The 23,839-nt window shown below is 35.2% G+C and overlaps 1 protein-coding gene across 1 annotated transcript in view; it reads right to left on the bottom strand.

Moving 5' to 3' along the window:
• LOC110461312 (protein phosphatase 1E-like) overlaps positions 1-23,839 on the bottom strand; it is a 41,262-nt gene that overhangs the window by 9,698 nt on the left and 7,725 nt on the right. The gene's annotated exons all lie outside the window — the stretch shown is intronic.

Here is a 23,839-nt window from a genome sequence, read left to right as displayed (position 1 = left end):
AAAGCTCTCCCAGCTTAATCACACATAAAAGTAAATTTTCAATCCTTTATATTTTATAAAATATTAAAATTGAGTAAAAAAAATCACACAAGTCTTTGGATTCAAAATGATAATTTCCAGATAATACAGACAAAACCGCACATATTTTTACAATCACACGCTTTCAATTTTTTTTTTTATTTGAAAACTTCACTCCTTGTATCATTACAATAATGACATTAGACACAATTGGCTGTGTGACTTACTGGTATCAAGTGTCAATTAGCTAAAAAGTATATTTATTGTTCCAGTGTAATTAACAACACTTAATCAAGGTAAAAATTTGCAGACTCGTCAAAGTAAAATCATATGCATGAGCATAGCTAATGACACAGAGTAAAATTTCAATTACAAATATTTTCTAAATTATTAAATAGAAAATAGAACAAACACATCCTAGGATTCAAACAAAAACTTTAAATAAAACATGAAAATATTCATAGTTGTAGAATCACTTTCTTAAAATATCTTAAAAGATTTGAAAAGGAACGTCTTGCAGATAGCTACAGAAGTTTCCTACAACCATTCAGCCCGATCATTAAACCATAAAGAAAATAATAAAATTTCATTAATTATCTTTTACCTACTTAAAAAATGTTCTAAAACACAAGTAAACATTTTTTAATGGTTTTTCTATCCTACAAAAAGAATCTGGAAATGTGTATCACTAGTCTCAAGCTTAAAACCCACTTATATTTAGGCTAAAGGGAAATTATCTCTATGAAAAAAGAAACAGCTCTGTGACATCTTGAACTTGACCCTGTTTCTGTGAAATGTAATTGAAGTTAAGTTCTATTTATTGCTTTAGCTGACAGTAAATTGGAAAGGTAAGAGAGCAACCCGATACCCTTTCTTCTAATATTGCTAAACCAATTATGGGTATATAAAGGACGAGCTATTACATTTAGTACACCGTACTGAACGCAGTATTTATTCTCCCAACTAGGAAGTTTACACCTACTACATCTATGCACTTAAGTCACTTATTTTTCTTCCCTACAGCCCAGTGATTTCATTTCCTCTGTATTTCAATAACAACACAATAAAATTGAGTATTTTAAAAGTGTCATCCTTTCTGTCATGTTTACTATAGCTCGATTTCCTGTTAAGTAAATATTGATATCCCATACAAAAATATGGTATCGAGTTGAATCCTACTATGAATTTTAATTAATTTAAATGTGAATATGCTTCCCAACTGATTTTCATTAAAATCATATATATAAACTTTATATATTTTACAACAATTATGAAACAAGTTAGTTAAACCTAGCTGCTATTAAGCTAGTCCTACACCACAATTTTCGAGCTAATTTAAACAATTATTGTTAGAAAGTCAGTAGAATTGTGATTTGATTGATCTGTTAACAAACATTCAACTTCAACAACAGTAGCGGGGTATAATCTCCAAGAATCAATTGTACCACTCAAACTTCATCATATAACATTCATTCTAATATTGCCCCCTAATAACTGCCTGCCCAGAAGGACAAAACAGTCTGAAACATGTTGGCAACCAAGCAAAACAAAAACATATTTTATTGAAATTATCAACAGTTTTCTTTGTACTTTCATTTTTGAATATTTGAATTCGTTACCAGATTTAAGCAGCATGTAGTTCATAAATTCATGATTTATATACATATAATTACAAAATACCGCAGTATACAATGTTATACAGAACCTTGGACTACCACATCTACATGAACAACTTATACAGACTCAGCCCAGAAACGCACAAAGAATTGGGCACGTAATCTAACCAGGTAGTGAATTCACATGTAAATTAATTGTTTACACAAACAGCATCTGTTTTAACACCACAAGGAATGTGTGATGTGTGCACTACTCATTTATACACGATTAGTCAACTTAAGCTTTGAAATACAAACAAATGCATTACTTGTTTTTGAATACAAAGCTTACTCAATTTTTATTCATTCTTAATACAAATTAATAAGCTTTTGACCTTCACCTTAAATACTGCATAAATAAAATGATTGATTTACATGCCAGACTTTGAAATCCTTACCCCATTAATGCTTACACAGTGTATAAACATTTGAATGTATGGGAAGCTTGACGAAGATTTCTTTTATTTTTAAAAATCTGACTTCATTTCTGATAATAAAAAAAAGTTAAAAAAAACCCATTTCTTTCAAATTCTATGGCATGTTGTGAAATCTGTAAATTTTCAATAATCATCTTATTGGGCTTCAAAAGATATAATCCCAAAATACCTACTAGCGTCTTATTCCGATCACTGCCAACAGATTATGCCCATGTCAGATTTGTCTAACACTTTTGAAAGCAGATTTTTGCAATTGTCTGGTTTTGATAAACACAACATTTGCTTGCAATTGGAATCAAAAAGAAAAGGGCAAAGAAAAAATGTATCCTAATTTTTGCAATAGTTTGAGAATGCACTTGGTAACGTTTACCAGCCCGATGTGTACAAGTAATGATTGTGTAAGTAAACGGTAATGAAGTGTGTAATTGAAAGAGTTTCTATGTGTAGGATACCAGACCCAGCCAATTCTCTTTGGCATCCTCAATTGACACGCCTTGTAGAGATGACCTTCACCAGTAGAGATGATAACAACAGGAAACCCTACAAACTTATCGCCAGACTTGTGTTCCTTTTTATAACCACAACATCTCCTTTTACACTCGTCCTTCCTCACCGAATCTCTCTCTCCTAAAACCAGCTCATCTTCACGTGAACCTCCATATTTCTTCACACTATAGCTCTCCTAAAACTTGATTCCTTTTCATCTTCACTGGCGACTCCATTCTTCCAAAAATACACTTTCTCTTAAAACCTAGTTCCTTCATTTTCTCACTATCACAGTGTCACTATGTTTTTCTTATAACATACACTTCCTACTAAAACCCAGTTCTTTCACATCTTCACCTCCATCCATGCATGCATATTTATTTGTTTAACAATACTCATCAATGCTATAATCCCTTGTTCACTTTGGTCCCTCTACATGGAAACCACTGAAGCATCACATATCATATTGCTCATCTTCATTCTTTCATTCCTACATTGATATACCCATTCTTTTCTTGGTCCAACTTTGAAGAAAAATTCATCCAAGCATGAATTCCCCCTTTCTTCACTTTGGACCCTCACTGAGGAAACTGTCGAAATCTATAATTTTTGCCCCTTTTTCTCCTCAATTCCGCATTTTAACTTTTATAAAAACAACATGATAAGAAAGATACTGTGTTTATAACAAAATGTTTTAACAGAAATGTCATAAAGGTAGGTCAGAAAACGTAAAGTGTGAAAACACTACACAGAAATTTTAGGGCAAAAAATTAAACTGTAGTCAACAACATTTCCAGACTGAAAACTCGGTCAACATGCATGTTCACCCAGTGAGTTATCTTGTCACTTCCAACCGATGATGTCAGTCAAATACACCTATCACCTCATCTTAAATCGTGTCAGTTTCATCCCTTCCATTTGATAAATGACGTCCTTGACATATTTTTAAACCAGACAGTTCTAATTCCAAATCACATTAAAGTGACTATTAAAGTGACTGTGTGTTTACGATAACACTAGCACACACATATACTCACCTTAAAACTTTCCTGCTTTGAAAATGCTACTTTTAAATATCTAAGCTTTTTTACCTTGAAAAAACCCCACACTCTTCACTTTTAAAGACATTCTTACTTTGAAAAGCAACTCTAGTTTTAAAAACATTGCTACTTTGAAGAAAAGGCTTTCTCCAGTTTTTAAAAACACTCTAACTTTGAAGAGCCTGCACTTCAATTTAAAAACATTTTTACATTTGAAAATGTATACATGTACGACTGTCACTGACCTCATCCAGGTCAGCTAGAAGATTACGGAGATACAAGATATGCCTGTCAGGCAGGACTAGAAACCGTTTTTTATGTATACATACCAACATGACGTTCTTATATTAAACTAAAATCATACATCAAACACAAATCTGAAGTTATTTTTCCCTGAAGCCATGTACGTGTGAATGGGAGGCAAAGGTTTTATATCATCCAACATGTATATCAGCCATACAATCCTTTTCATTTATCTTTTAAGGAAGATGGTACCACTTCATCAGTAAAAATGGCAAAGAAGAGTTCCACTGAAAGTTTTTCTGACTGAGTATTTCAAGATTTTAACACTTCTCGTGAAATTTCAGATTTTTATCTTCCAGAAGTCATCCTGTTCGTATGTAACACAACTTCTGCAACCAAAATAGTGCTCTTACAAGTGTACTGAATGGAAACAAATACTAAAATGGAAATACGTAACTACAGATATTTTACTTTTTTCAACGGAGTCCAACTTGAAATTGAGAAAAAGAGACCTTGATGTGACTGCCACATTATATACCATAGTCATGATATAAATTAGGCTGTTTGAGGGAAAATGTGTCTAAATAATGGCACCCCATATGTCATTTACCCTTCACTGATCTCATTATTACATCAAATATGATAATAATGATAGTCATATAGCAATATTAAGTTGATTTTTATATTGTATACAAACATGCGGGATGAGGGTCGATCAGTTTATGGAGGCATGTAGTCTAGTGGAAAGGACGCCGGGCTCGTGACTGAAGGGTTGCATGTTCGTGTCACGGCACGGCACTGGGTTGAATCTTTGAGCAAGGTACTTTACTTCGCTTGTTCCAGTCTACTCAGCTGTAAATGAGTATGTGGTTGGGCAGTGCTAAAATTGTTGAATGCTAGCTGTTAGAAATGGCAGCACCTACTGTATGCTCCCCAGGGAGTTGAGAAAGGTATTTGCTGGATGCAAAGGCCCTATAACCACGGATAATAATTTGTGAACCGCTTTGAGACGACCGATATACTAGGTTGTGATAAAGCGGTATATAAAAACCTCCAGTTATTATTATTATTTTTATTATGGTCAAACTTTATCAAAAGACAAATTTTAATGAAGGACAGGTTTCAATTTTTCCTTAAAGGAGGTCGCTTAATACAAATTTGACTATATTATATTTAGTTTTTGAAAAGGTGAATTAAACAACTGAACCATTAAGAATGTGAATCTCAATATTCTAATAGCATGTTGAATAGTGAATAAACATACAAATCAACCAGCGAACAGTGAATACTGAACAGTGAATCAAGTACAAATGAATCATACAAGAATTACATAGCTTTAGATATCGGTAAATCAATAATTGATATAACACTGAACCGCACCAAATGACATTCATGTACCCACAACAAGTTCACCCGAGTATCACTACCACAAAAATTCTTCAACTTGACTATTAATCAATAGCACGAGAAATCGTAGCCAAAATTTTCTGCATGATACACTAGGAAACTCTCGGTTTAGTACATGGCCTTAGCAGGGACTGCTCACTAAACATCACTGTTGTTGATATCATGTCTGTATTCCGTCTTTGCGTATTGCAGAGTTATCTTCTCTTGAGAGCAAGTTTGCATGTTTCGTCATTGGTTTGTGTGTGAAAATTACGTTGTTTTCTCAAACATTGATGACATAACTCTCACAAACAAATGACGTAACAATCAATTCCTGCTCTCAAGAGAAGATAACTCTGCAATACGCAAAGACGGAATAGGGACAGCCTTTGATGGATACAAATGTATGTACTACGAATATTCCACCAGGAGTAAAGATATTGTTAATGTTGTATTCGTTAGCTTTCAAAGCCCTATTTCTATTTATGCATCAGGACATGACACTGTGCACAAACTGAATTACACTGTCTGACTGGTATAAGCTACGGTCTGTATAAACCTGAATCATCCTGATTGTTCGAGCTATTTGCAATTGTTTGTTCTGAAAGTTATGATTGCAACAAGAGTATAAGAATATAAATATTAATATATTTAAACTTATGTGATGGTCTTTTTCTTTTAAAGGTTTATAATATGGGTAAGGAGGACGTTGCATGTGGTTGATCTGATCCATGACACTCCATGAATTACGCTCACTTTCGCTCTCTACACTCTGGGAATGTGTCAGCAAAATCCAACTCTCAGTTAACACCACCTTGTGGGTGAGACAAGAAGACTAGTTTGATCCTTTGATATCAATCAAAGAATCTAACAGTCGCGTGTTTTTTTTACCCGACACCAATAAAATAGCTAGCAGCGTGCCTTCAGTTTTGCTATGACATATTCCAGGGGTGCAGATAGCGTTAGTGAGCATAACCCCTGGAGTATAGAGGATGGAAGAAAGTGTCGGGAACACTTATTGCGGGGGGGGGGGGGGGGGGGGGNCATGACATATATGGTATATACAGTGCAGTGTAACACAGACCACTGCATACACATGGCACCACCGCCATCACAAGCAAATTTGCAGCATAATACGTCTGTCTCTGGTTGAATCAGTATAGATCAACTATTCACACCATGGAGTCCACAAACATGGCTTACCACTTAAAGTCCTGGTGTATACCACAAACATGGCTTACCACTTAAAGGCCCGGCGTATACCACAAACATGGCTTACCACTTAAAGGCCCGGCGTATACCACAAAATGATACTGCAACTCTGATGTTACATGTATACAGTAACTATGGAGGCACACAGATTGTCTATTAAAGACAAACTCACCAACTTCTACCTCAGTTTAAATATTAATGTTATGCCCATGGCTCGTTTTAAATAAAACTTCATTTATAATTTAAATTCATTCATCTATACAGCAAAGACAACTGTAGAGCCTCAAAGTGTGCCATATTTACAAATGTGAATAAAGGTTTAAAAAGATACAGCAGTGCTTTTGATACCTCTAAAGCTTATAACGTCCTTAAGGACTTCCCACCCTTCGCAATACACATGTTTTTCTTGTCGTATTTTCGTATTTCAGAAATAATGCTTATGATACAAAGACATTAATTAACTGACGGGAAAACACCGACATATGATCAGACGACTTCAAGAAGGTCGTATATGAGGCGCATGGAATTTAATTAGACTGATGCGTTTTGTTTACCGATCTCACCTGTACATATGTGCACATGCTAACAGTAGTTCACAAGCTTAGAGTCGCTACGACTTTTGTTGTCGAGCGAGTTACGCTCTGTCAGATAAATCATTTCACAAATGCGATTACAATAACTCTGTGAAAATAGTGGTTTGTAAAATATCAAGATCCCTATAAAATGCAAGTGCATGTGCGTGCACATAATATCGGCATACCATGAGATAACCTATGGTTACATATGTACCTGACATGTAAATATACAATGCGTATGCGGGCATTGGAATGATGTTCAAAGTGTACATGATTGAGAGTAATTTTGTTAAAGAACAGTAAATTGACAATTAAATATAGTAATTGAATTAAATTCCGTCGTTTTTGGTATAACTGTCACTGTATCAATTCTATCCCTCTGCAATAGGTTCTGATTTTTTAAAGGTAGACAACTCTGATCAGGATCAAAATTATTGTAAAATGTAAAATGAATTAATTATATAGACTTTGTGTGTATTTGGTTCAATTTTTCACTCTTTTTGTATGAATCTATGTGTCCTATTTGCTTTTAGCTGATATATAACTTTTATCCATACAATTTCAATAAAAAACACTTTGTGTAACATGTTGTAGATATTTTATGATAAATACAGTATTTTTAGGGTTGATTAGCAATGTTTCTTTTCATTATTTTATTGTTGTTATAGTTTTGAACAATGCCACACACTCAAAAAATGTGAAAGTGTTAAAGTTGACATTTTTTTCGGTATTTTTTACAAAAAAATCCCCAGTTTATCAGAATGCTTGGATATTCATAAAATCGTCTCTACATAGTGACATAACCATTATGTGAAACTTTCATTGAATTATGCTGGTTAATTGCGAAAGGGTGGAGCCTCCTTAAATGACCTTAGCTGTTGATAGGACTTTAAACCCTAATCAATCTAAAGCTTGTACCTACCAATGTAGTCAAAACTCACTGCACTAAGCAGTAGTTAGCCACAAGTATCGGAGCTGCAACGTATAATGGTGATTTAAAAATAACAATCTACAGATATAATTCAAAAATAAAAATTTGGAAGATGTTCACAGCTTGTGGTGGAAACAGAAATATTTTTGTTTGACCTTGAAGATTGAAGGCACCTCAATTAAATTATATGATAAAAAGTTTATAATAAGTACGGCTGTTTCCATAACCTTAACCCAATTAAATTTTCATTTAACGGTAAAACTGGAGCCAGACACCCATGGCGCTGTACTTATTTGTAGTAAACAGTAAACAAGGAGTGGGTAATATGGATTTTTACTTTTCATGCTCTAAGCTGGTTATTTGATCACAGTCCTTGCATCCTTGGAGACCCCAAATTAACCCTCACACAAAATAAAATTACGGGCAGTCTCTGATGTATAGACACAGATTAATGCCTTCAGCAGGCTAAGTGAAGCACAGACAGGAAATGTTTCATGGGAAAGTGTCAATTTTGTGATCCGAAAATCCTGCAAAACTTAACTTTAGATCACAAACCAAGCACTTCAATAGCTATTTTGTGGAGATGAATTTTCTGAAGTTTTCCATTTAAAGTCAATTACACTGCATACCAAGTAAGGCTGGATGGTTGTTAACACTTTGATGGGGAGATCCTGGCTGTTTTTGGTCCAAGAAACCAGCGAATTATATTGCTATGATCTAAATCAACAAACTTGCAATAGAAACAATCCCTGGTGATCTACATCTAGGAAGATTTTAAAGCTTGATTATTAAAATTGACAAGGAAGATGGAAATTATATATTCTGATCAACTAGATATGTATAATTATCATATAAGGTGACAGTACCCAAATAAGATCACCAAACCATCATTTTGTTAATTCATTGAAAATTCTGAGGATGAATTATATTCATTTATAGTTGTATCAAAGGAAGAATATCAATGGGTGTTCTTACAAAACAATTAGCACCCGGGGCTCACATCAGATATTTATAGAACGCTCTAATGTCACCAATCAGTGGTTCCGGTTTTTGCGAATATCAGAACCCAAATCAGGTCAAGGCTTCAATTTTGCAGTATTTTACACTTCAAATGAATATTTTTTGTCAGCATATTATGATGACCTTTGGAATTTATATAAAAACAAGTATTTCTATTGGGTGAATTTATTCCTATAGTCCAAAACAAAATGCATAGTCGTAACATGCGCATGATTTTCTAAAAACCTAAACAAAACACTGACTTTTGAGTTTGAATTACATTTTAAACTAATCATCTGTAGATTGGTTTGGTTTGGTTTAGTATTGTTAAACGTCCTATCAACAGCTATGGTCATTTAAGGACAGCCTCCCCTGTGTGCAAGATGCATGTGGTGTATGCCTGTGTGTGTTGGGAGGCTGCGATATGTTCGTGTTTGTCTCCTTGTGATAGCGCGGAACTGATGCCGACTTTATAGTGCTACCTCACTGAAACATACTGCCGAAGACACCCCAGCAGGTCACCCCACCAGGTCACATTATACTGACAAAGGGTGAACCAGTGGTCCCACTCCTAAATTACTGAGCGGTAAGCAGGAGTAGAAACTACCATTTTTTCACATTCTGGTATGTCGCGCCAGGGGGACAGAACCCAAAGCCTTCCTCACAGGGGCGAACGCTCAACTAAAGGCCAAAAATGAGGCATTGTCAAGGAAGACATTAGGAAGAAGAAAGCTGTTTAGAAAGAAGAGAAAAGATAAGATCCCAAATTTAGTCACCTCTTACTATCATGCAATGGGGGAAGCAGGTGCAATTCTAACGCCCTACCTGCAGGGACATCATCTGTAGACAAACAATGGTGCATGGCTATCTATTCTAATGCTATGTCATTGTCATAACTGATCTGTAGACAAACAATGGGGCATGGCTATCTATTCTAAAGCTATGTCATTGTTATAACTGATCTATAGACAAACAATGGTGCATGGCTATCGATTCTAAGGCTGTGTCATTGTCATAACTGATCTGAAGACAAACAATGGTGCATGGCTATCAATTCTAAGGCTGTGTCATTGTTATGACTGATCTGTAGACAAACAATGGTGCATCGCTATCTATTATAAGGCTATGTCATTGTTATTACTGATCTGTAGACAAACAATGGTGCACGGCTATCTATTCTAAGGCTATGCCATTGTTATAGCTGATCTGTAGACCAACAATGGTGCATGGCTATCTATTCTAAAGCTATGTCATTGTTTTAACTGATCTGTAGACAAACAATGGAGCATGGCTATCTATTCTAAGGCTATGTCATTGCCATAACTGATCTGTAGACAAACAATGTTGCATGGCTATCTATTCTAAGGCTTTGTCATTGTTATAGCTGATCTGTAGACAAACAATGGTGCACGGCTATCTATTCTAAGGCTATGCCATTGTTATAGCTGATCTGTAGACCAACAATGGTGCATGGCTATCTATTCTAAGGCGTTGTCATTGTTATGACTGATCTGTAGACAAACAATGTTGCATGGCTATCTATTCTAAGGCTTTGTCATTGTTATGACTGATCTGTAGACAAACAATGTTGCATGGCTATCTATTCTAAGGCTTTGTCCTTGTTATAACTGATCTGTAGACAAACAATGTTGCATGGCTATCTATTCTAAGGCTTTGTCATTGTTATAACTGATCTGTAGACAAACAATGGTCCATGGCTATCTATTCTAAGGCTATGTCATTATTATAACTGATCTGTAGACAAACAATGTTGCATGGCTATCTATTCTAAGGCTTTGTCCTTGTTATAACTGATCTGTAGACAAACAATGTTGCATGGCTATCTATTCTAAGGCTTTGTCATTGTTATGACTGATCTGTAGACAAACAATGGTGAATGGCTATCTATTCTAAGGCTTTGTCATTGTTATAGCTGATCTGTAGACAAACAATGGTGCACGGCTATCTATTCTAAGGCTATGCCATTGTTATAACTGATCTGAAGACCAACAATGGTGCATGGCTATCTATTCTAAGGCTGTATCATTGTCATAACTGATCTGTAGACAAACAATGTTGCATGGCTATCTATTCTAAGGCTTTGTCCTTGTTATAACTGATCTGTAGACAAACAATGGCGCATGGCTATCTATTCTAAGGCTATGTCGTTGTTATAACTGATCTGTATACAAACAATGGTGCATCGCTATCTATTATAAGGCTATGTCATTTTTATAACTGATCTGTAGACAAACAATGGTGCATGGCTATCTATTCTAAAGCTATGTCATTGTTATAACTGATCTGTAGACAAACAATGGTACATGGCTAACTATTCTAAGGCTTTGTCATTGTTATGACTGATCTGTAGACAAACAATGGTGCATGGCTATCTATTCTAAGGCTGTGTCATTGTTATAACTGATCTGTATACAGACAAACAATGGTGCATGGCTATCTATTCTAAGGCTGTGTCATTGTTATAACTGATCTGTTGACACACTTATTGATTTAAAAATATTTTTGCAACAAGTGATCCAATTTGGGTACTGATCCGATTTGGGTCCTGCCTCCTTTCACTCAATTTGTTATAGGAAATATATATAATTGGCCCTTTACAGAGTTGTCATATTGTACATGTTCAGTAAAAGGAACATATTCCGAGTCACTACCAGAAGATAATTACCAACATTACATATATACAAGATGTCACATTATAAAATATGTCACCAGGATCAAATCCGAGCAATATTGAATCTACAGTGCTTATAATGACGAAAAATGGATTTGTATTCATATAACGTGCCTGTAATGAGAAATATATTGTTTTTATAGTCGTATACACATCTCAGGTGATCAATGTTTCCGATAAAGAGACAGTTTCGTAATATCAATATACATGTATTTTGTGTGGCTGACATGTTGAATATCATACATCTATCACTAGAAAAAACAATCCTATTTCCTGCAAAACATTAAACCACCAGCAACTGATCACCTGATCTGAATGTCAATGCTGCCAAAATCGACCATAAATGTGACATGACCACCTTGCTGGAAACGTATTATTTCCACCTTACTGGTTTCGCTCAATCACCAACACAATTACTAGGATGAAGTATAACCAATTCTATTGCAAAATAAACAAAGGACAGGAAATGTGACCGGAGTGACCGGAGTGGCCGGAGTGGCCTATATCAATGACCACAGTTTATTGATGGCCATAAGGGAGTTTATTACGGTACCAGCATTCTTGTGTGGTTGACTGGCCCAATACTAGTGATAATGAAGTCAGACCTCCGTACAGAATGTCTACATATAAGGATGTGAAATGTTCAGATAGGTGGCAATCTCCTGTCCACCCTATATATATGTATATTGTGACATCACTAGATGTTAATAATATAAATCACACCCATGATATCCATAAAAAACAACATACCGGTAACAGTATCTGTATCTCTGAAGACACTTGAGGTCATTGAATCAACATCCTAGAACTTGACACTTAATAATGCTGCTAAAAGAACAAGTTAGCAGACTAAGCGAAGTAAGATGAAATTAAAGGTTAAACAAATTAGATGTGTGAATTTATTTTTCTTATCTCTCTAATTGGAAAGGACAGGGTAGAAATGAATTCCAATGACAAATATTGAACTGAATTTATTGTCCACTTTTTGATGCAAAAACCTTTAATAATCGATGAATCTATGTCAGTACATTTATGTGACCTTTGGTTAAATATAATCAACTGTTTTGTATTTCAACACAAAATAAATGAGTTGATTAAAAAAACACCACTTTTCAATAGAATTGCTATATTTAAGTACTCGAAAACTTTGGCCAAGTCAAACTTTCCCATTCACCAGTAAAATCCGTAATCGCCCAGTGTTAATTTTGCCCTCACATGTGATTTATATAATATATGGTGTACTGTTAACTACCTGTTATATTGGCTGTCATCACAATATGTGCCCTCATTACAGATGGTGAAAAAGGCGAAAGTTAAGACGTACTGCAGCAAAAAAAATCGGCAGACAGTATATTTACTGTACAGTGATGTATATATATACATATTTATATTTTTATATTTATAAGGACTAGTTCAAGAAGTCTGCAATCAATAATAACATACAAAATGGATACAGTATAAGATTTGGTAAAATGTATACATGAAAAGAAGTCCCTCCGGGATAAGTAAAGGGGGTGAAAACAGTATAGAATGGGTGAGAGGTGAAATTGATGTGTGTATTGATTTATCAGTAGTGTTGCCTGTTCAGTACTATGGGATGTCTGCCTGTCTTACCCGATAATAACATGACATTAACAAGATATAATAAAATGATACACATAGCCCACAACCTTTCATATCCTCCGAACATCTTCTTTCGCTGTCAAGGCTCCACACCAAACCTTGCTATAGACCTTCACCAGTGTCTCGACTTATGGCAGGCTAGCTATAGGGGCAATATTTTAACACACATCGCACGTTAATTTTATTACAATATTTACATGTGTTACCTCAGGAATATGGGAAGCAGATATTTAAGACATAAATGTGTTTGGGATCGGATCCTAAGCACAGTTATCAGTGGGTATGGTATAGTGGCACTTGTTGATCTACCCCTTAGGTATAACTGATACAGCACGATCTGCAGGCCTGACCCAACTGATATCTCATGGAACACAGATAGCCTTATCCACAAGAGTAGCCCTGTTAATTCTTTTTATTCAATTTTCATTCCCTCTGAGGAAGGTTTTATCGATATCTTTCCTACAAAGTTTTTCAAAAACTCCCTTTGTCATGCATTAATCTGGGTATGGGTAAGTGTTCAAATACATTGATTAACCTTAAATATCCATAGAAGCAGAAGTTTCCATATTTCTTTTTATCATCTTAATTGGACGAGGCATATACATTATTGTATATTTTAACACATAGTTTTCATAAGCTTCAAATTTAAATAAAAGAATCTCAGATTTCCATGTCTATTTAAAAAAGAAATAATAATTTATGATTCAGTTCAGGTCAAACTATACTTAACAGTGATAAACACAGGTTAGATCTTACAAATGTTAGACTTAAGAACATATGCTACCTTACACTAATACATAATTTGTGTAAGAGTTATCTTAACTCATTCACCCCTGAAACTTCATAATGAACTATTCCAACCTTTGAATTAGTCTCGTTCAACCCGACACTTGATCACTTTGTAATTCAAGAGTCGGTCAAATAAAGCCTTGTTCTGACTTAACGAAACGATATCGTAGACTTTGACCAGACTCTCTGTTCGGCGTAACTTGCGCGGACAACGAGAGTCCGGTTGAACGAGACTTACCTTTGAATTGGGAGAGTTCAAATGTGTGTTTAGGGGTGAATATATTTGTTTAGCAGTAAGTCATCATTAAGGAATATCAGGGTGTTATCAATGTTGCATTCTTGTGTACATGTCTGATCATCAATCAACTAAGAACGCTACTCAAAACACATGTGTCACAGGTTTTTAAGTGCAAAACCCTTTTGAAAGGAGATAGAGAATTTTACTTTTCTATTTATAATCTCAAACATATACTACAATAGAACCTTGTTATACTGTCAAAAATAGGCATTGTGAGGGAGTTTGGCAGTAAATTAAGAAATAAAGGAATTCTTAAGAAAAAAGACAGAACAGTACCTTGATAAATGATGGTATGTTGGCGAAAGGTTGAAGCAAAAGTTGCTTTTAATTTTCAAAATGTTTTTAGAAGGACCTTGAATGATGTAAAGCAAAAGAAATGAAGGGCATTATATACTGAGGTGTTACAGTACAAAACAAATTTTTTGCAAAGAATAATCTAACATTTGATTTTGTCTAGTTTTGAGTCTGAATTTGCACTCTACCATTTATTTATTTGAAATAAAAAAAATCTATATTATTTTCATTTTATTTATATAATATCTTATCGGTTAGTGGAATCTCCGATTTCCACCTCTCGTCAATCTCAATAAATTCCAATGCCAAGCGAAGACTTTGTATCTTCATAAACTCCCCACTGAGAGATTTAAAAACCATAGTCATGTTATCATCAAAATCATAGTATGTACTGAAATGAAATAAGAATAAAAGGAAGGTTTTCAGTTGATGTAACATATACAAGGAATGCGTTAAAAGAAACATAAGCCAAATATAAGCTTTGTATATACATCTGCAGGTAGATGTACCATGTGATATACCCAAGACTCAGGTATAAGTTATCCCGACTACACCTATAATAACTTGTGTCTTCCCACGAGCCCCACACTACACAGAAATCCCATTCAGAGCTCACACGCGGGTCTCTGTTCAAAGTTTTACCAGCTTAACATTATCAGTAAAAAAAGAATCACAAAATTTTACGGAATTTTATTATCTTGATATTAAGTAAAACATTTCCTCGTAGGGGTTTACATTGATAAGCATTTCATAAAACGTGCAATGTTTTATTCATTTTTTCAAAAAATATTGATTTAAGAAAATTCGAAATTTCTTAGCATATTTTAATAAGCTAATAGTGTATGAAACATGTTGGTAACTGATGTTTGTGTAACATCTTTACAACATGTTTTTGAATGGAGAATCTTTAAGATTACATTAGCCACGCTGACAGATGTACCTAGCTATAAGGTACAGAGGCTGAGGGAACACTGCTCTGTGAACTCAAGTGTGGAGGATGAGAGACTTGGATGGAGGAACCACAGGGGGCACTGGGTTGATTCCCTGTAGATAAAGCACTAACTCAGCTGACTACAAACCCACAGACAGCAATATACTATATCCCCATTTTGGTTTGGGATAAAAAATAATAATAACCACAGGTCAAAATGTTTAAAGCATTACTGATATATATAGGCTAAGTATTCATGATGCTTCAACATAGAGCTCCAATACAACTTTGTAGTCCGGTATATATCTATATACTACATCGTGTACTGTAGTCCGGTATATATCTATATACTACATCGTGTACTGTAGTCCGGTATATATCTATATACTACATCGTGTACTGTAGTCCGGTATATATCTATATACTACATCGTGTACTGTAGTCCGGTATATATCTATATACTACATCGTGTACTGTAGTCCGGTATATATCTATATACTACATCGTGTACTGTAGTCCGGTATATATCTATATACTACATCGTGTACTGTAGTCCGGTATATATCTATATACTACATCGTGTACTGTAGTCCGGTATATATCTATATACTACATCGTGTACTGTAGTCCGGTATATATCTATATACTACATCGTGTACTGTAGTCCGGTATATATCTATATACTACATCGTGTACTGTAGTCCGGTATATATCTATATACTACATCGTGTACTGTAGTCCGGTATATATCTATATACTACATCGTGTACTGTAGTCCGGTATATATCTATATACTACATCGTGTACTGTAGTCCGGTATATATCTATATACTACATCGTGTACTGTAGTCCGGTATATATCTATATACTACATCGTGTACTGTAGTCCGGTATATATCTATATACTACATCGTGTACTGTAGTCCGGTATATATCTATATACTACATCGTGTACTGTAGTCCGGTATATATCTATATACTACATCGTGTACTGTAGTCCGGTATATATCTATATACTACATCGTGTACTGTAGTCCGGTATATATCTATATACTACATCGTGTACTGTAGTCCGGTATATATCTATATACTACATCGTGTACTGTAGTCCGGTATATATCTATATACTACATCGTGTACTGTAGTCCGGTATATATCTATATACTACATCGTGTACTGTAGTCCGGTATATATCTATATACTACATCGTGTACTGTAGTCCGGTATATATCTATATACTACATCGTGTACTGTAGTCCGGTATATATCTATATACTACATCGTGTACTGTAGTCCGGTATATATCTATATACTACATCGTGTACTGTAGTCCGGTATATATCTATATACTACATCGTGTACTGTAGTCCGGTATATATCTATATACTACATCGTGTACTGTAGTCCGGTATATATCTATATACTACATCGTGTACTGTAGTCCGGTATATATCTATATACTACATCGTGTACTGTAGTCCGGTATATATCTATATACTACATCGTGTACTGTAGTCCGGTATATATCTATATACTACATCGTGTACTGTAGTCCGGTATATATCTATATACTACATCGTGTACTGTAGTCCGGTATATATCTATATACTACATCGTGTACTGTAGTCCGGTATATATCTATATACTACATCGTGTACTGTAGTCCGGTATATATCTATATACTACATCGTGTACTGTAGTCCGGTATATATCTATATACTACATCGTGTACTGTAGTCCGGTATATATCTATATACTACATCGTGTACTGTAGTCCGGTATATATCTATATACTACATCGTGTACTGTAGTCCGGTATATATCTATATACTACATCGTGTACTGTAGTCCGGTATATATCTATATACTACATCGTGTACTGTAGTCCGGTATATATCTATATACTACATCGTGTACTGTAGTCCGGTATATATCTATATACTACATCGTGTACTGTAGTCCGGTATATATCTATATACTACATCGTGTACTGCAATATTCTCCCTAAGAAAAGAAATAATATTTAGATTGACAACATTAACATTTGTACTAACCTTTTCATCCATATTTTACAATTAAGTGAAAACTTTAAAAAAAAAAAAAAAAAAAATATAAGCAAAACTTAATACATTGTATACAAATGTAGTATAGAAATACTTGATATTGATGTGGAAAACGCAAAAATACTTTTAATCGAATTCAATTCTACATCACTGAAGGTAAAATTGTGATCTTCTATGGATTGACACACATACTAAACGTTCATTATTGAATCTTTTGATCCCATTGGTCCTTGTTTTAAATTCATGCATGTACCAAACGAAATGTTCAACGATTATTTCAAACAGATTTATTGTAAAGAAAAATGCTTCATACTGCACCAACCTCCCACTATAATATGACATACCTGCTAATTTGATTTCTATAATTGCGACGTCACGTTTCTGACCATGGACAGATTGAGGACAGATGTGACATAGAACACACCCCAGTGTTTAAAATGAGACAGCTCTATCTTCTACAGCCTTACATTCAATTCATTACAGCTCAAGTCATAAAATGTAGCCTAGGAAGAGACTATATATATATATGCAACTCAACCAAGTTCAAGTTAGGAAAAAATATATTTAACTCTTCGTTAATTCACAGTTCACAGTTCAGGTTACAAAATATAGGAAGGATATTCATTGATCAACTCATCAGTGTGAGTAAGGATCTGAGTTCAAGTAAGGACTTTTTTAGTTTAATAATATAAGCTTAATGGCATTCTGAGTTGAGAAATGGTCAATATTATTCCGATCGGATTTATAATAATACAGCCCCGGCCTGATTTTGATACAGCTTTAAATGGATAACCAGTTCATGCTGTACTACCTAGCTACAATTGTACAGCTAGGCTAAAATAATTTATCATTTGCATTTCTGTGGTAAGATCTAAATGATTTTTTCTGCAAACTTTGGATTTAAGAATTCATTTGCGGGTCCATTTGAGTGTTAATAGCTTAGATATATGACTGATATGTCAGATCTTCCTTTTATCTATCTGTGATGTATATGCTGCGAAACTTAATTTGCGGTAAGATATTTAATGACATAATCATCAAGGTATCAGTGTGAATATATTCAAGTTTTAATTTCTCGACACAGTTATTTGGCAAACACACAAGTCTGTTTATATATATATATCTAAAGAGGGAAATACAACACCCGGTAATAGTACTCAAGTTTATAACACAACTGCACGAGTTATAAATAGATTTATAATTAATTAGCATAATAATCTGACAGTGACCAAACTTACCTATCACCTTTAAGCTTTTTGTTATGTGTGCCAAACTATGCATCCAATTGTAATTACTATTATACGTTATAAACAGTTTTGTGTAACACACATTACACAAAGCCAGTATATTCAAATGGACATCTGTTTTAAACATTAATGTACACATTTTTTTTATTTCATTTAAATTTGAATTGTCCCAACAGTTCTGTTGTTAATCCTCTATCACTAGTGTAGAATAAACCCAGTAGATAAGTCTCTGTAAATTACATTTCTATTGTGTGCTGTTGTAGAATTTCGGTGTTATCTTTGACAATATCTACCTTGAAAAATAAATTAATATTTTTGTCATTCAACAAACATAGATTTGATCAACCTTGAAGGTAATTAAACTGGTTCTGGCGTTCAATAAGCTCGATACCGCTATAGATCCTGTGGACAATGGGATTAAAAGCAACACCTTTGATGATTTTAAAGATTTAGAACGAATCGCCTGAACTGTCTTGACAAACCAACAACTAATTATTAAGACCTGAGTCTACTATTTGTTACAGTGTCAACTTGGTAAGAAAACTTTCCTATGGACTTGCCTGGTATTATGTGATGTGTTAAACATTGAACTATCAGATCTTATAACAAAACTTGGCCTTTAAAGTCTAAGTCTTTAGTTTTCTTTCCAAGTCTGCTGTGATGCAAATATTTCCAGCTCTTTCATAGAGTAGGTCCTGAAACGGAAACTGGTAGGGAAACTCTGGAGTACTAGTTACCACATCCTGTCTGATTAATAGTGGCGCAAAGATATATCACGATATTTTGAATATGGTACGATACACCTTGGATATTTTCCTGATTTTGTCATTTCTGAATTTGGTACTCATATCCGTTCCAATACTGTGAGTGACAGCTCCTGCTTGGCGTGCAGGTCAAAAGATGTTAATTGTGTGAAACTTTAAAGTCATGCCCATTTTGGACCAAGTCTATATCCAGTTGTAATATTGCCATTAAAAATATGCGACATATCTTTTCTCTTTAGGGGGCACGGTAGACTAGTGGTAGGACGGCCGAAGGGCTGTGGGTTCGAGTCACGGCACAGCACTGTGTTGTATCTTTGAGCAAGATACTTTACTCCGCTTGTTCCAGTCTACTCAGCTGTAAATGAGTATGTGGTTGGGCAGCGCTAGAACTGTTGAATGCTAGCTGTTTGCGCTGAAATGGCAGCTCCGGCTGAGTTGAGAAAGATATTGGCTGGTTGCAAATTTAAAGGCCCTATAACCACGGATAATACATTGTTAACCGCTTTGAGACAACCTACGAACTAGGTTGTGATAAAGCGGTATATGAAGAACCTCAAATTATTATTATTAATATTATTGTTTGTTTCTACTGCTACTATATCGTATCGTGACCACAGTATCATGGTATGTATCAGATTGTCATGTTAATGTATCATTGCTGCCCTACTGATTAAATCTATAATAATGTACACTATACTGTCATTTCTTAAGAAAACTACGAAATAGGACCTGTATATCAGGTCGTCCTGTAAAATCTGAACATTATGTTCTGTCCAAAAGGATGTTCAAAAATACAGGTTTTACTGTACCAGAGTGAGGTTTTTACAGTATTCAGAAAATAATAATGAAATATACAGATACATGATGTACGTAAATTGGTGTCATATCTTAGATTTTGTGCAAAATAATGTTCATACATCATGCCTATTTTAGTTATCAATTTTACATACATGTAACAATCATACATCATACTCACTTTAATTACGGACTTTAAAGATCCCTGTCTCACTCCACTGTGGGTTTTCGTATATATATATACAATAGCTTATAATAACAATCAATAATAAACTGCAATACATCATGTTTAAGTTTATAACATAAAGTCTAGCTTCATGTAGTGAATATGGTAGTAAATTTTACACATTTAAGAAACAATCAGTATAAAATATGGTAAAATATACAATGATGGTGAGAAAATGTTGGTAAAACTTAATAAAAATCTTATACCATATTTATCTAGCAATAAGTCTGTGCCTGCAGGTAATAAGCCCACCCCAATCAATTACATTTCAATGCAAACAACTGCTATTTAATTGCTCTGTCATATGCTCTTCCCCTGCTTTTAGTTAGCTATCATGTGCTGGTGCCCTGGGCTTATTGCAGGATATATATACGATAGGCCTGAATATATCATCTGTGTCCAATGTTTTTTAATCCCGTGTTATCTTCCACTTTAATGTACAAATGTATACATTCATACATTTCTGGTTTTCATACAAGATTTTGTTGAAAATTAATACCTCATAATGTTTAGACTTCACCAAAAGTAAGCTAAAACGATAAACGTGTTTGCTTTTTCTGTAATTTTCATCTGAAATGTAAAGAATTGCATTTGAAAATACTGGGGTTCAAAAAATATTGACAAATGTTATCTCTACTGTACTTTGAAGACTCAAAGATGGCCAATTACTCTTGTTTGTTTTAAATTAGTGCCAGAACTGACCAGATATTAGAATCAACAGAGTTTAGATTCCACTAGTCCAGCCTAATGTTCTAATCATATATCTTCAACTGTTCAACATATTGGATTTTTAAAGTCAACAACACTATCTAATGGAAACAGCTATGGCAAGTTCACCACCTGCTCAACTTCAGTTTATGAGAATTTGACAGATAAACATAAGGGTTGATAGACAAAAGGGCTCACATACAAATATGAGGGCAGACAGACAAACATAAGGACAGACTGACAAACATGAGGGCATACAGACAATACGAGGACGGACTGACAAACATGAAGGCGCACTAACAAATATGAGGGCTGATAGACAAACATGAGGACGGACTGACAAACATGAGGGCAGACAGACAAACATGAGGATGGCCTGACAAACATGAGGGCAAACAGACAAATATGAGAACGGACTGACAAACATGATGGTGGACAGACAAAAATGAGAGGGTATAGACAAACATGAAGGTGGACAGACAAACATGAGGGTGGACAGACAAACATGAGGGTGGACAGACAAACATGAGGGCAGACAGACAAACATGAGAGCAGACAGACAAACATCTGACAGGGCAGACAGACAAACATGAGGACAGACAGACAAACATGAGGCAGACAGACAAACATGAGGGCGGACAGACAAACATGAGGGCAGACAGACAAATATGAGGGCGGACAATGGGTGACTGCATTATAAATCTCACCTAGTCCAAATAAAGGGCTAAGGAAAGGTTGCAAAACAAAAACACATTTTTTTTTATTCAATGCTGACCTTCAACTTCATTACGCCTTCAACTATGGAGCATAAAATTGTATGTGATCTTTTATTTCTTCCTAAAAGTGATTTTTATGCCTTTTTTCAACTACTATAAGCACCTAAGAGTAATTTTACAAAATATACATAACAATTACAGTGGCAAAATTTGGGAAATAGAAACCCCCTTTATGTACAGTTATAGTATACAGCATACAGATTGTGTAACAGAACCTTATTAACCCTTTCACCCTATATAACTTTAGTAAACTTTTCCATGCATTGATTTGGATGAGTCCATTATGGTCTACAGTGGTGAAAAGTTTATATATTGAAATCACAAAGGTATGACTACATCTGCATCATCCAGGGGATTCATGATATTAAGCATAGACACTATACTGTGGGACCAAAAACTAAACATATTAAATTAAGGGAGATAAAATTATTTAGCAGTTCTAATTCTAACAGCCTCCTTTGATTATATAATGATACACTGAAGATTTAAAAGATGTTACTCTGTGAAAAGCGTACATCGTGATCACATCTCCCAAGTTTCCTTATCAACCAGCTGAAGGGATAACACACAGCAACCACAACACTGTAGTATCTCAGTCCTTGACATTAATATGCTAATAGCTAATCGTTTTTGACCACAACTATTTCCTCCGGTGTAATTTATCTAGCAGACAGCAGAATGACACCTCAGCAATGTCAGTGGTTGGAGGTGAAGAAAATATACTTCTACCACAAAAACTCCATGTCTGATATATGTATACCTATGTATACTGCTCGTACATGGGACCCCCCTCCATGTCTGATATATGTATACCTATGTATACCGCTCGTACATGGGATCCCCCTCCATGTCCGATATATGTATACCTATGTATACCGCTCGTAAATGGGATCCCCCTCCATGTCCGATATATGTATACCTATGTTTACCGCTCGTACATGGGATCCCCCTCCATGTCTGACATATGTATACCTATGTACACCGCTCGTACATGGGATCCCCCTCCATGTCTGACATATGTATACCTATGTACACCGCTCGTACATGGGATCCCCCTCCATGTCTGACATATGTATACCTATGTATACCGCTCGTACATGGGGTCCCCCTCCATGTCTGATATATGTATACCTATGTCTACCGCTCGTACATGGGATCCCCCTCCATGTCTGATATATTTATACCTATGTATACCGCTCGTACATGGGATCCCAGTCCATGTCTGATATATGTATACCTATGTATACCGCTCGTACAGGGGATCCCCTCCATGTCTGATATATGTATACCTATGTATACCGCTCGAACATGGGATCCCCCTCCATGTCTGATATATGTATAGCTATGTATACCGCTCGGACATGGGATCCCCCTCCATGTCTGATATATGTATACCTATGTATACCGCTCGTGGGGGGGATCCCCCTCCATGTCTGATATATGTATACCTATGTTTACCGCTCGTACATGGGATCCCCCTCCATGTCTGATATATCTATACCTATGTATACCGCTCGTACATGGGATCCCCCTCCGTGTCTGATATATGTATACCTATGTATACCGCTCGTACATGGGATCCCGGGGAGTTTACATACACATGTGCATCATTTAGCACTAACCCAACATCTGCATATATATCCTTTCACAA

This window comes from Mizuhopecten yessoensis, unplaced genomic scaffold (genome assembly GCF_002113885.1).
Source record: "Mizuhopecten yessoensis strain PY_sf001 unplaced genomic scaffold, ASM211388v2 scaffold10603, whole genome shotgun sequence".
NCBI lineage: Eukaryota > Metazoa > Mollusca > Bivalvia > Pectinida > Pectinidae > Mizuhopecten > Mizuhopecten yessoensis.
This window is presented reverse-complemented; position numbering and strand designations above follow the sequence as displayed.